At 45.1% G+C, this 13,465-nt stretch overlaps 2 non-coding genes across 2 annotated transcripts; both read left to right on the plus strand.

Moving 5' to 3' along the window:
- Positions 1–1,448: 1,448 nt before the first annotated feature.
- On the plus strand, positions 1,449–1,612 carry LOC132134665 (U1 spliceosomal RNA). The gene has a single exon (XR_009429719.1). It is a non-coding gene; the product is annotated as a U1 spliceosomal RNA (small nuclear RNA).
- Positions 1,613–12,368: 10,756 nt separating this feature from the next.
- LOC132134677 (U1 spliceosomal RNA) lies at positions 12,369–12,532 on the plus strand. Its single transcript, XR_009429724.1, has one exon. It is a non-coding gene; the product is annotated as a U1 spliceosomal RNA (small nuclear RNA).
- Positions 12,533–13,465: the final 933 nt, after the last annotated feature.

The following is a 13,465-nucleotide window of genomic DNA, read 5'->3' on the forward strand; positions in this document are numbered from 1 at the left end:
TACCTTGGTCCCTTACCAGTCTATTTCCCATTCATTTTCTAGTCTAATGACTAATGACATCCACCCCCCTCGCACCTACTCATCCATGCCGGCCAGGGTGCACCCTCCCCGGCTAGAGAAGGCAGCTTGAGGGGGGTGGAAGTCGGAAGAAAAATTTTTTTATGAGGCCTAGAGAAAACACTTGTACTGTACTCAGGGCACTCAGGGAATCCATTTTAGTAAGTTTTATCCCATTATACTGTAGAAATATGCATAGAAAAATGTCAGACCAGGGGGCCGTCTATCCGACGACACTAGCCCCATGTCCCTATGACCCCGGGGGTCAAAACGGCCAAAACGGGGCCAAACTGCACCAAACTCAGGACGGAGTAAGACCTCCAGAAGGCCTACCGAACACCGCTGTCCCCCCATCCATAACACCCCGGGGGGCGAATTTATGGCCCCCCACATTTTTGATAGTCAAATGGAAGGAAGAGACCTAGCGACTTGAAACTCGGTGACTTGATAGCCCTCAAAGGGCCCTCTCTGAACCCACCTCCCACAAGTCGATAGACCCCGGGGGCCAGAGATACGGGCCCGCAAATGCAAAAAGTCCCAAAATTTGACCGGCCATAACTCACCCAAAGAGAGGGGAAAAAACACCAAACTCTGGTCAAAATTAGACCTTTGGGAGCTCTATCCGACGACACTAGCCCCATGCCCCTATGACACTGGGGGTCCGAGTTACGGCCCCCCAAAATGTGGAATTTGAACCGTTATAACTCAGGAACTGGACCACCCAGGAACTCGAGGATGGTCGCATACGGTAGGCCCCTCGACCCCTAGGGATCCCCCGAATTTAGCAAAAAAATAGTACCATCCACCCCCCTCGTACCTACTCATCCATGCCGGCCAGGGTGCACGCTCCCTGGCTAGAAAAGGCAGCTCGAGGGGGGTGGAAGTCGGAAGAAATTTTTTTATGAGGCCTAGAGAAAACAGTTGTACTGTACTCAGGGCACTCAGAGGAATCCATTTTTGTAAGTTTTATCCCATAATACTGTAGAATTTGCATAAAAATGAGCGTTGAATTTTGGCACACATGTGCACCACATGTGGTGCGTATCTCACTTTTCATTAAATAGCAACTGTATTTGCAACAAGGAATGAGATCTGTCATGCAGTGGTGTATTGCGAACTTTTTTCCTGATGCGCCCTCCTGGGGTCTTGGACTCTTCCACGAACGATGCACCCACCTGAGGTCTTTCACAGACGAGGTGATGCACCGAATCAGGTGTGTTTGGTTAAAGAGAGTCATCTAAAACCGGCGTTGGGAAGCCCCGGCCCATGAGCTTGGCAGTTTCCAGGCCAGTAACGGAAGGCACCCATCCTTCCTTTCCTGGAGGGGGGCTAACCGTTGGTGTGGACGGTAGAGACGCAAATCATACCTCTGGCTGACCGCCTGGGCCTTCATACTTACCTGGCAGGGGAGACACCATGATCAAGAAGGCGGTTCACCCAGGGCGAGGCTTGCCCATTGCACTCCGGCCATGCTGACCCCTGCGAATTCCCCAAATGCGGGAATCTCGACTGCATAATTTATGGTAGTGGGGGACTGCGTTCGCGCTCTCCCCTGAAATTCTTGGTGAAACAAAGCAGAAGAGGTTTTTTCCAGGTTTTTTTTTTTTTTTTGCGTTTCAGAATGGGGAGTTCTGTCACATGCGAGGTATGTGTTGTGCGCCTGTGAAACAAAGTCAGTTACACTCTTGAAAAATCGGACCCTGGTGGGTGGTTCAGTTCGAATATAGCACAGACCTTACTTTGAAAGTCGATTGGACTGACTGCAGCCTAGCTGTAGCTGTCTCCATGTTGTTTGGTTGTCCTTTTTCAATTGGTATTAATTTTGTTGTCGCTTACAGCGCCACCGAGTGGCCTGTCGCAGCGCCCTTTTTCACCTTGCTTCTGACTGAGCCCCTGCACAGGTGTGCCGATTTGGGTGAAGGGATCTCATTCCTTCCTGGAGTTATAGCCATTCGAGCCATCTCGGACACGCCACGTTAGCACGTTTTGAGGTCCCCTCGCCAAGGTGAATGGAAATTTCCACTTTTTTGGGATGATTATTGGCAGGCAGACTCCAGAGAAGCTTTCTGTGCTGCTTTGGGTGGGACTGGGCCAAATACCTGGCGCTAGGTTGCAAAAGAAGGTTTTCGACAAAATCCCAAATACCCGAAAATTTTGTCAGAGCGACGAGCCAATCTGAGACCTGCGTCTGGTTCGGCTCGAGCCAAGGATTCCCATTACATAAGGCACGTTGCTCTGCGACGAACCGTTTGGGAGTTACGAGCGATGCCGTACTTTCCGTCACTGCAGTGCCAGCGTCAGGCCAAGCGTGACGAGTCCCGGTGACGTTGCAGACAGGGGAGGGTACTACCATCCCCCAGCGTTTTTAGGTCCCCCAGACTTACCAAAGCCGAGATGGGCATCGCCGTGTCCGGCTTCCTGCCCGCTGCGTCTTAGCGGCATCGCTTCTCGGCCTTTTGGCTAAGATCACGTACCTTGTCAGACGGTTTAGACTGCGATCGCCTCTTGGAGGTTTCCTGACTCGAGATCTTTTTATATCTTGAGTCACACAACTTCGAGAGGTACATTGAACTCTGCTGCTTCGGGCTCCAACACGTTTTAAGGTAAGGTCTTTTAATTATTTATTTGGTTATTTATTATTGTATTTATTGTTGTTTTAAGTTTCTAGGCTGTTGGTGCCTCCATCATGTCGGCTGCCCGTGCCGGCGTGCGGAGGCACCACAGCGTGCGCTTTTGTTTTAAAGAGGTGAATGGCAAGCTCCTAGGGATGTCACGTCTTGACTTCTCCAGAAAGTCCTTTTTTTTTTGGAGCGTCCATTCAGGTATAAGTTTGAGGGCTCGTGTACGTGGGTTAAGGGGACCTGCGCGCTGACCCCAAAAAATTTTTGACGGACGCGGCGTCGATGTCTGCCGGCCCACGGGAGACCCCTGACCGGCGCAGGAGGATCAGGACCCCCGAGGGGCCCCGCGGAAGCCCACCCAAATTTGAGGCCCCTACATGCCATTCAGCACTTCTCCACAGGGTGGCGCACGGAGCAGTACACCTCAGGTTTAAAACAGTGGCATTTACCCGAATGGGGGGTGTACGATTTTTTTGCCCACGAAACCTATATTTGTCCATTTGACCTTTAAAGTTACAGAATGACCACGGAACCGATGCGGACCCCCATCGGACCCCCATCCCGGGTCCCACGAACCCATTATTTGTCCATTTGACCATTATATTCACACAATGACTGCGGATCATCTGCAGACCCCTTGCGGACCCCCACCCTGGGTCCCACGAACCCCGTATTTGTCCATTTGACCATTATATTCACACAATGACTGCGGATCATCTGCGGACCACTTGCGGACCCCCACCCTGGGTCCCACGAACCCACTATTTGTCCATTTGACCATTATGTTCACACAATGACTGCGGATCATCAGCGGACCACTTGCGGACCCCCACCCTGGGTCCCACGAACCCACTATTTGTCCATTTGACCATTATATTCACGGAATGACCACAGATCACATTCGGAACATTTGCGGACATATCCAAAATTGTGGTGAATGTTAACCAAAATGTCACAGATTTTGCCAAGCTGTAACTCCGCCAAAACGGGGCCAAACTGCACCAAACTCGGGTCAGAGTAAGACCTCCAGAAGGCCTACCGAACACCGATGCCCCCCCATCCATAACACCCCGGGGGGCGGAGTTATTGCCCCACACATTTTTGATAGTCAAATGGAAGGAAGAGACCTAGCAACTTGAAACTCGGTGACTTGATAGCCCTCAAAGGGCCCTCTCTGAAGCCACCTCCCCGAAGTCGATAGACCCCCGGGGGCCAGAGATACGGGCCCGCAAATGCAATAACTCACCCAAAAAGAGAGGAAAAAACACCAAACTCAGGTCAAAATTAGACCTTTGGGAGCTCTATCCGACTACACCAGCCCCATGTTCCTATGACCCCGGGGATCCGAGTTACGGCCCCACAAAATGTGGAATTTGAACCGTTATAACTCAGGAACCGGAATACCCAGGAACTCGAGGGTGGTCGCATACGGTAGGCCCCTCGATCTTCTAGGGATCCCCCGAATTTTAGCCTCGGGGTCCACCGCTTCGCGGAGATATTAGCAAAAAAATAGTACCATCCACCCCCCTCATACCAACTCATCCATGCCGGCCAGGGTGCACCCTCCCTGGCTAGAAAAGGCAGCTCGAGGGGGGTGGAAGTCGGAAGAAATTTTTTTTTATGAAGCCTAGAGAAAACACTTGTACTGTACTCAGGGCACTCAGAGGAATCCATTTTTGTAAGTTTTATCCCATTATACTGCAGAAATATGCATAGAAAAAATGTTGGATTTTGGTTAATTTCACCACATGTGGTGAATGTTAACCAAAATGTCACAGACTTTGCCAAGCTGTAACTCCGCCAAAACGGGGCCAAACTGCACCAAACTCGGGTCAGAGTAAGAACTCCAGAAGGCCTACCGAACACCGCTGCCCCCCCCCATCCATAACACCCCGGGGGCGGAGTTATGGCCCCCCACATTTTTGATAGTCAAATGGAAGGAAGAGACCTAGCGACTTGAAACTTGGTGACTTGATAGCCCTCGAAGGGCCCTCTCTGAAGCCACCTCCCCCAAGTCGATAGACCCCCGGGGGCTAGAGATATGGACCCGCAAATGCAAAAAGTCCCAAAATTTGACCGGCCATAACTCACTCGGAAAGAAGGGAAACAACACCAAACTCTGGTCAAAATTAGACCTTTGGGAGCTCTATCCGACGACACCAGCCCCATGTTCCTATGACCCCGGGCGTCCGAGTTACGGCCCCCCAAAATGTGGGATTTGAACCATTATAACTCAGGAACCGGACCACCCAGGAACTCGAGGGTGGTCGCATACGGTAGGTAATTTCAGCCCCGGGGTCCACCGCTTCGTGGAGATATTAGCAAGAGAATAGTACCATCCACCCCCCTCGCACCTACTCATCCATGCCGGCCAGGGTGCACCCTCCCCGGCTAGAGAAGGCAGCTCGAGGGGGGTGGAAGTCGGAAGAAAATTTTTTTTATGAGGCCTAGAGAAAACAGTTGTACTGTACTCAGGGCACTCAAAGGAATCCATTTTGGAATCCATCCAAGTTTTATCCCATAATACTGTAGAAATATGCATAGAAAAAATGTTGGATTTTGGTTCATTTGCACCACAAATGTTGCAAGTCTTGCAGTATATTAAATAGCAATATTTTTTATTGTCAGTCTATTTCTCAAATCACTTCTAGTCTAATGAACTACACATGGGGCTATTTCATTTGTCACTTAACAGTTACTTTATTTGAAATCTTCCTAATTCCAATTTATCCATAATGTATTGTAAAATACGTTTTATAAAACAAGAGTGCACACTTTGCAGTCTATTTCTCATTCCACTTTTAGTCCAAACAACTTCAAATGGGACTATTTCCTTGGTCACTGACCAGTCTATTTCTCATTCCACTCATAGTCTAATGAACTACATATGGCACTATTTCATGGATCACTTGCCAGTCTATTTCTCATTAATTTTCTAGTCTAATAAACTACATAAGGCACTATTTCCTTGATCACTTGCCAGTCTATTTCTCATTCAAAACTTTTAGTCTAATAAACTACAAAAAGTACTATATCCTTGGTCACTTACCAGTCTATTTCTCATTCCTTTTCTAGTCTAATAAACAATACATTTCACTATTTCAGTCTATTTCTCATTCAACTTCTAGTCTAATAATCAGTTTAACTGGTGATGATGATCGGCCTGAATAAATTTGAAATAGAAGTGTATTAATGTGAAAACATATGGCACTATTTCATGGATCACTTGCCAGTCTATTTCTCATTCATTTTTATAGTCTAATAAACTACATATGGCACTATTTCCTTGATCACTTGCCAGTTTATTTCTTATTCAAACTTTTAGTCTAATAAGCTACAAAAAGTACTATTTCCTTGGTCACTTACCAGACTATTTCTCATTCCTTTTCTAGTCTAATAAACAATACATTTCACTATTTCAGTCTATTTCTCATTCAACTTCTAGTCTAATAATCAGTTTAACTGGTGATGATGATCGGCCTGAATAAATTTGAAATAGAAGTGTATTAATGTGAAAACATATGGCACTATTTCATGGATCACTTGCCAGTCTATTTCTCAGTAATTTTATAGTCTAATAAACTACATATGGCACTATTTGCTTGATCCCTTGCCAGTCTATTTCTTATTCAAAACTTTTAGTCTAATAAACTACAAAAAGTACTATTTCCTTGGTCACTTACCAGTCTATTTCTCATTCCTTTTCTAGTCTAATAAACAATACATTTCACTATTTCAGTCTATTTCTCATTCAACTTCTAGTCTAATAATCAGTTTAACTGGTGATGATGATCGGCCTGAATAAGTTTGAAATAGAAGTGTATTAATGTGAAAACATATGGCACTATTTCATGGATCACTTGCCAGTCTATTTCTCATTCATTTTTATAGTCTAATAAACTACATATGGCACTATTTCCTTGATCACTTGCCAGTTTATTTCTTATGCAAACTTTTAGTCTAATAAGCTACAAAAAGTACTATTTCCTTGGTCACTTACCAGACTATTTCTCATTCCTTTTCTAGTCTAATAAACAATACATTTCACTATTTCAGTCTATTTCTCATTCAACTTCTAGTCTAATAATCAGTTTAACTGGTGATGATGATCGGCCTGAATAAATTTGAAATAGAAGTGTATTAATGTGAAAACATATGGCACTATTTCATGGATCACTTGCCAGTCTATTTCTCAGTAATTTTATAGTCTAATAAACTACATATGGCACTATTTGCCTGATCCCTTGCCAGTCTATTTCTTATTCAAAACTTTTAGTCTAATAAACTACAAAAAGTACTATTTCCTTGGTCACTTACCAGTCAATTTCTCATTCCTTTTCTAGTCTAATAAACAATACATTTCACTATTTCAGTCTATTTCTCATTCAACTTCTAGTCTAATAATCAGTTTAACTGGTTATGATGATCGGCCTGAATACATTTGAAAAAGAAGTGTATTTATGTGAAAACATCCTAATTTCAAGTTATTCAAAATATAGTAAAATATGTTTTTATTAAACATTTTATGTATAGAAATACTATATATTTATTATGTATTTATTACATATACCTTTTTATTTACACACACAATATATAAATATGTTTAAATTATTTTTATTACATGTAATATATATGTGTGTGTGTGTGTGTGTGTGTGTGTGTGTGTGTGTGTGTGTGTGTGTGTGTGTGTGTGTGTGTGAGTGTGTGAGTGTGTGTAAAGTAATGACACCTTAATTCAATTTCAAATATTTATTGAACTTTTTGTTTTGCAGACATTGTAAAGTCAAAATCAAAAATGCCTCAAAGTTCTGTACAAAAAAACACAATATATAAAAAGTATAATAGGAAACATGCATTATATAAGAAAAATAAAATAAATAAATAAACATGTTCAGAAAGATTCAGAGCAAACTGACATTAACCTTAACTATAACTATTTACAAAAAAAAGAAAAAAGAAAAAAGAAAAATGGAACAGGCTATCAAAACAAATAAAAAGATAACCTTACTTTTTTATCGTAGAAATAAAAGCAGTAGAACAATTATCATAAAAAATATCAAAACAAACAATTTAAATAGCTACATAAATTATTTACGGGATTTTTTTTTTCAATTTCTCCAGTCTCTTTTTTTACTTGCTGCACCAGCTTTTTAGACGCTATTTCCTGTGGTGATTTAAGTGGGGAGTTCTTCACCATCAGTCTGCGTCTGAGGACCATCTTCGTTAATGTGCTTCTTTCCTTATAGAAATAATAAGAAAGGCAAAGTGTTAGTGAACATGTCTACTTGTCACAAACAGTTAAACCAATCCATGGGAAATTGTACTTACTGAAGCAGATTTCCCAGACTTCTGGCCTTCTTCGGCATCGGGAGGGCTGTCGGAGAGCGTTGGGCTGGTGGATGAGGACTTTTCCTCAGCTGGCATCTTGTGGGGTTTTGTCGTCTTTCTTCTCTTGGCACCTTGCTGCCTTGGACTATCAGCTTCCTCACCCACCACAGCTGTATCAAAGAGGCGACGGTGTTCTGCTGCCTGCTTTGCATTAAGGTTGAGGGCATAAAACCTGTCAGCTGTGGTGGTGTCGTGGCACATGAACTGTGCCACTTTGTGCCTATCTTCCGGGCAGTGAGTGTTCTTTGCCTTTTTGGAGAGAGAACAGCATAGGCAAAGAGTTAGAAAAAAAACACACCTGAAACTCATAAAGCCGGGACAAGTACAGGAATGCTTACATGGGTGGCGATGGCAGTCCTCACATCAGTAAATGTGGGTGTGCCTGGTAACCCCATGCTCGCCCACGCATCCTGAAAATACTTGTTCAAGTTTTTGCAGGAGCTGGCCTTTGAGGTAAAGAAGAAGTAGTTTGCAACTCGTCCCCCTACCAAGTTGGACCGGAGTGAAAGGAATTCCTCAAGCCACCCATACTCCTCCTGGTCCAGGGCCAGCTGGGCTGCACCAAAGGCCTGGTTGGTCTTGTGGGCTGATATCTTTAGAAACAGTGTGAAGTGGCATAAGCTGAGTTTTATTTTAAAGAAAACCATGTGGACAACGAAAGACAGAGAGAAAGAGAACCACTCACATTAATGACAAAGTGGCCTTCTGTAGCTGTCGCACGGGCATCCTCCACCTCTTTAATTGTTAAATTTTGGAACACCCCTCCGTGGTGACCATAAATGCTGGCCCAGTAAGTGGTGAGGTGTCCATAAAAAGACCATTGGTCCTTTTTCTCAGGACTAGTCTTCAGACGATCTTCACAGAAAAAAAGAGAAGCATAAAGGATCACATTGATCGCCAAATAATGAGAGGAGAAAGGATTCAAAAACTTACCCAGAATCTCAGAAATAATTTTTTTGGCAGAGTCCCGGCAAGCTCGCAGTGTGGCTTTAGGGATCAGGCGGGCCTCCTTGGCTTGTTTCACAGCCAGCTCGTGGACTGCCACGCTGCGCTTTACTGGGCGGGTCAAGTTCTGGATTTCCCTCCTAATCCCAATGAAAGCCACACGGGAGAGCCGGCATGTGGGCGGCGGGGTCTCATTAAGATATTTGAGGAACTGTGCCACATTTTTTAGGTAATGGTGCAGAGTTGGCTCTGCAATGTTGCATTTCCTTAAAAAAGACAGCCAGGACCGGACCTTTGCCCTGTTGTCCAAAAACATCAAGCTGGCCAGATTGGTCTGGCCAGCTGACATATATGAAATAAAATTTTTTATTCTAAAAATCTTTGAGGACACATTATTTATTAATTTCGGAGTGGGGTTGATGCCCTCCCAGTGGGCCCTGGACACCTCAATGAGCTGATCTGCAAAAAGAAAGCACAAGAGAAGGACCAGGTGAGTCAGGTCGATAACATAGAGGTAAACACTAACAAACATTATTATTATTATTATTATATTAAATTAAATTAAATTAAATATATAATAAACTATATTATACATATATATATATTTATATATATATATATATATATATATATATATATATATATACATACATAATATGTGTGTGTATATGTATAATTATATTACTATAATTTTCTAGTCTAATAAACTACAAATGGTACTATTTCCTTCGTCACTTATCAGTCTATTTCTCATTTCTCTTGTAGTCTAACAAACTATAAATGGTGCTATTTCCTTGGTTCACTTACCAGTCTATTTCTAATTCAACTTCTAGTCTAATCAACAACAAATGAGATTATTTCCTTGGTTCACTTACCAGTCTATTTCTCAGGTAACTTCTAGTCTAATAATCTACAAATAGGAGATTTATTAATGAAAGTTATTGTATGGTGTTATCAAAGTGACAAGTGTCATACTCACTTAGGGCTGGCACGTGGTCCGGAAAGGGGTATGGTGCATCGGAGGAGTGGGCCTTCTTTGAAGGCCCGGCGACCTCCTCCTCGGGTCCTGTGGCTGGCTCTGCCTCAGGCCTGGTGGCTGGCTCTTCATCTAGTCTGTCAACCTGCGACTCTGAGCACTCCTCCTCCCCAGGGCTGTTGAGGGCCGATAGCAGACTATGTGTTGCCCGTGCAACCTGCCTAGAGGGGGTGGGATTTGACCGCTTCCTCAGCTGCCGGTACCGCCGTGAGAAGCTCTCCCAGAAGCAATGGATAGGAGAAGCTTGCGCTCCTTCACATTCCGCACCTTGTGAAAGACACGAAGGTGTTGGCTTAGCTGATTATAGCCACGAAAGCACAAGGGACAGTCGTCCAAAGCCATATCTACTTTTGTTAAAACACTAAAGGATGAATAGCAAAAGGATGAATGCAAGGGACACTGCCCAAGCATTGGTTACTTATATAACTTTTTAGGTCCCATTTGTAGTCTGTTAATACAACTTTGAGTCTAATACATTAGAGAGCACAATTTGCAGTCTATTTCTCATTACACTTCTAGTTTAATAAACTACAAATTTGACTATTCCTTTGATTCACTCACCAGTCTATTTTCCATTCTTTTTCTAGTCTAATAAACTACAAATGGGACTATTCCCTTGGATCACTTACCAGTCTATTTCTCATTCAACTTCTAGTCTAATAAACTACAAATAGTACTATTTCCTTGGTCACCTACCAGTCTATTTCTCATTCATTTTCTAGTCTGATAAACTACAAATATGACTATTTCCTTGATTCAGTTACCAGTCTATTTTTCATACCACCTCTAGTCTAAGAAACTACAAATGGAACTATTTTCTTGGTCACTTACCAGTCTATTTGTCATTCCACTTTTAGTCTAATAAACTGTAAATTACCTTGGTCCCTTACCAGTCTATTTCCCATTCATTTTCTAGTCTAATGACTAATGACATCCACCCCCCTCGCACCTACTCATCCATGCCGGCCAGGGTGCACCCTCCCCGGCTAGAGAAGGCAGCTTGAGGGGGGTGGAAGTCGGAAGAAAATTTTTTTATGAGGCCTAGAGAAAACACTTGTACTGCACTCAGGGCACTCAGGGAATCCATTTTAGTAAGTTTTATCCCATTATACTGTAGAAATATGCATAGAAAAACGTCAGACCAGGGGGCCGTCTATCCGACGACACTAGCCCCATGTCCCTATGACCCCGGAGGTCAAAACGGCCAAAACGGGGCCAAACTGCACCAAACTCAGGACGGAGTAAGACCTCCAGAAGGCCTACCGAACACCGCTGTCCCCCCATCCATAACACCCCGGGGGGCGAATTTATGGCCCCCCACATTTTTGATAGTCAAATGGAAGGAAGAGACCTAGCGACTTGAAACTCGGTGACTTGATAGCCCTCAAAGGGCCCTCTCTGAAGCCACCTCCCACAAGTCGATAGACCCCGGGGGCCAGAGATACGGGCCCGCAAATGCAAAAAGTCCCAAAATTTGACCGGCCATAACTCACCCAAAGAGAGGGGAAAAAACACCAAACTCTGGTCAAAATTAGACCTTTGGGAGCTCTATCCGACGACACTAGCCCCATGTCCCTATGACCCCGGGGGTCCGAGTTACGGCCCCCCAAAATGTGGAATTTGAACCGTTATAACTCAGGAACTGGACCACCCAGGAACTCGAGGATGGTCGCATACGGTAGGCCCCTCGACCCCTAGGGATCCCCCGAATTTAGCAAAAAAATAGTACCGTCCACCCCCCTCGTACCTACTCATCCATGCCGGCCAGGGTGCACGCTCCCTGGCTAGAAAAGGCAGCTCGAGGGGGGTGGAAGTCGGAAGAAATTTTTTTATGAGGCCTAGAGAAAACAGTTGTACTGTACTCGGGGCACTCAGAGGAATCCATTTTTGTAAGTTTTATCCCATAATACTGTAGAATTTGCATAAAAATGAGCGTTGAATTTTGGCACACATGTGCACCACATGTGGTGCGTATCTCACTTTTCATTAAATAGCAACTGTATTTGCAACAAGGAATGAGATCTGCCATGCAGTGGTGTATTGCGAACTTTTTTCCTGATGCGCCCTCCTGGGGTCTTGGACTCTTCCACGAATGATGCACCCACCTGAGGTCTTTCACAGACGAGGTGATGCACCGAATCAGGTTTGTTTGGTTAAAGAGAGTCATCTAAAACCGGCGTTGGGAAGCCCCGGCCCATGAGCTTGGCAGTTTCCAGGCCAGTAACGGAAGGCACCCATCCTTCCTTTCCTGGAGGGGGGCTAACCGTTGGTGTGGACGGTAGAGACGCAAATCATACCTCTGGCTGACCGCCTGGGCCTTCATACTTACCTGGCAGGGGAGACACCATGATCAAGAAGGCGGTTCACCCAGGGCGAGGCTTGCCCATTGCACTCCGGCCATGCTGACCCCTGCGAATTCCCCAAATGCGGGAATCTCGACTGCATAATTTATGGTAGTGGGGGACTGCGTTCGCGCTCTCCCCTGAAATTGTTGGTGAAACAAAGCAGAAGAGGTTTTTTTTGCGTTTTGCGTTTTTTTTTGCGTTTCAGAATGGGGAGTTCTGTCACATGCGAGGTATGTGTTGTGCGCCTGTGAAACAAAGTCAGTTACGCTCTTGAAAAATCGGACCCTGGTGGGTGGTTCAGTTCGAATATAGCACAGACCTTACTTTGAAAGTCGATTGGACTGACTGCAGCCTAGCTGTAGCTGTCTCCATGTTGTTTGGTTGTCCTTTTTCAATTGGTATTAATTTTGTTGTCGCTTACAGCGCCACCGAGTGGCCTGTCGCAGCGCCCTTTTTCACCTGGCCTCTGACTGAGCCCCTGCACAAGTGTGCCGATTTGGGTGAAGGGATCTCATTCCTTCCTGGAGTTATAGCCATTCGAGCCATCTCGGACACGCCACCTTAGCACGTTTTGAGGTCCCCTCGCCAAGGTGAATGGAAATTTCCACTTTTTTGGGATGATTATTGACAGGCAGACTCCAAAGAAGCTTTCTGTGCTGCTTTGGGTGGGACTGGGCCAAATACCTGGCGGCGCTAGGTTGCAAAAGAAGGTTTTCGACAAAATCCCAAATCCCCGAAATTCCATCAGAGCGACGAGCCAATCTGAGACCTGCGTCTGGTTCGGCTCGAGCCAAGGATTCCCATGACATAAGGCACGTGGCTCTGCGACGAACCGTTTGGGAATTACGAGCGATGCAGTACTTTCCGTCGCTGCAGTGCCAGCGTCAGGCCGAGCGTGACGAGGCCCGGTGACGTTGCAGACAGGGGAGGGTACTACCATCCCCCAGCGTTTTTAGGTCCCCCAGACTTACCAAAGCCGAGATGGGCATCGCCGTGTCCGGCTTCCTCCCCGCTGCGTCTTAGCGGCATCGCTTCACGGCCTTTTGGCTAAGATCACATATCTTGTCGGACGG

This window comes from Carassius carassius, unplaced genomic scaffold (genome assembly GCF_963082965.1).
Source record: "Carassius carassius unplaced genomic scaffold, fCarCar2.1 SCAFFOLD_61, whole genome shotgun sequence".
In the NCBI taxonomy this organism is placed as follows: domain Eukaryota; kingdom Metazoa; phylum Chordata; class Actinopteri; order Cypriniformes; family Cyprinidae; genus Carassius; species Carassius carassius.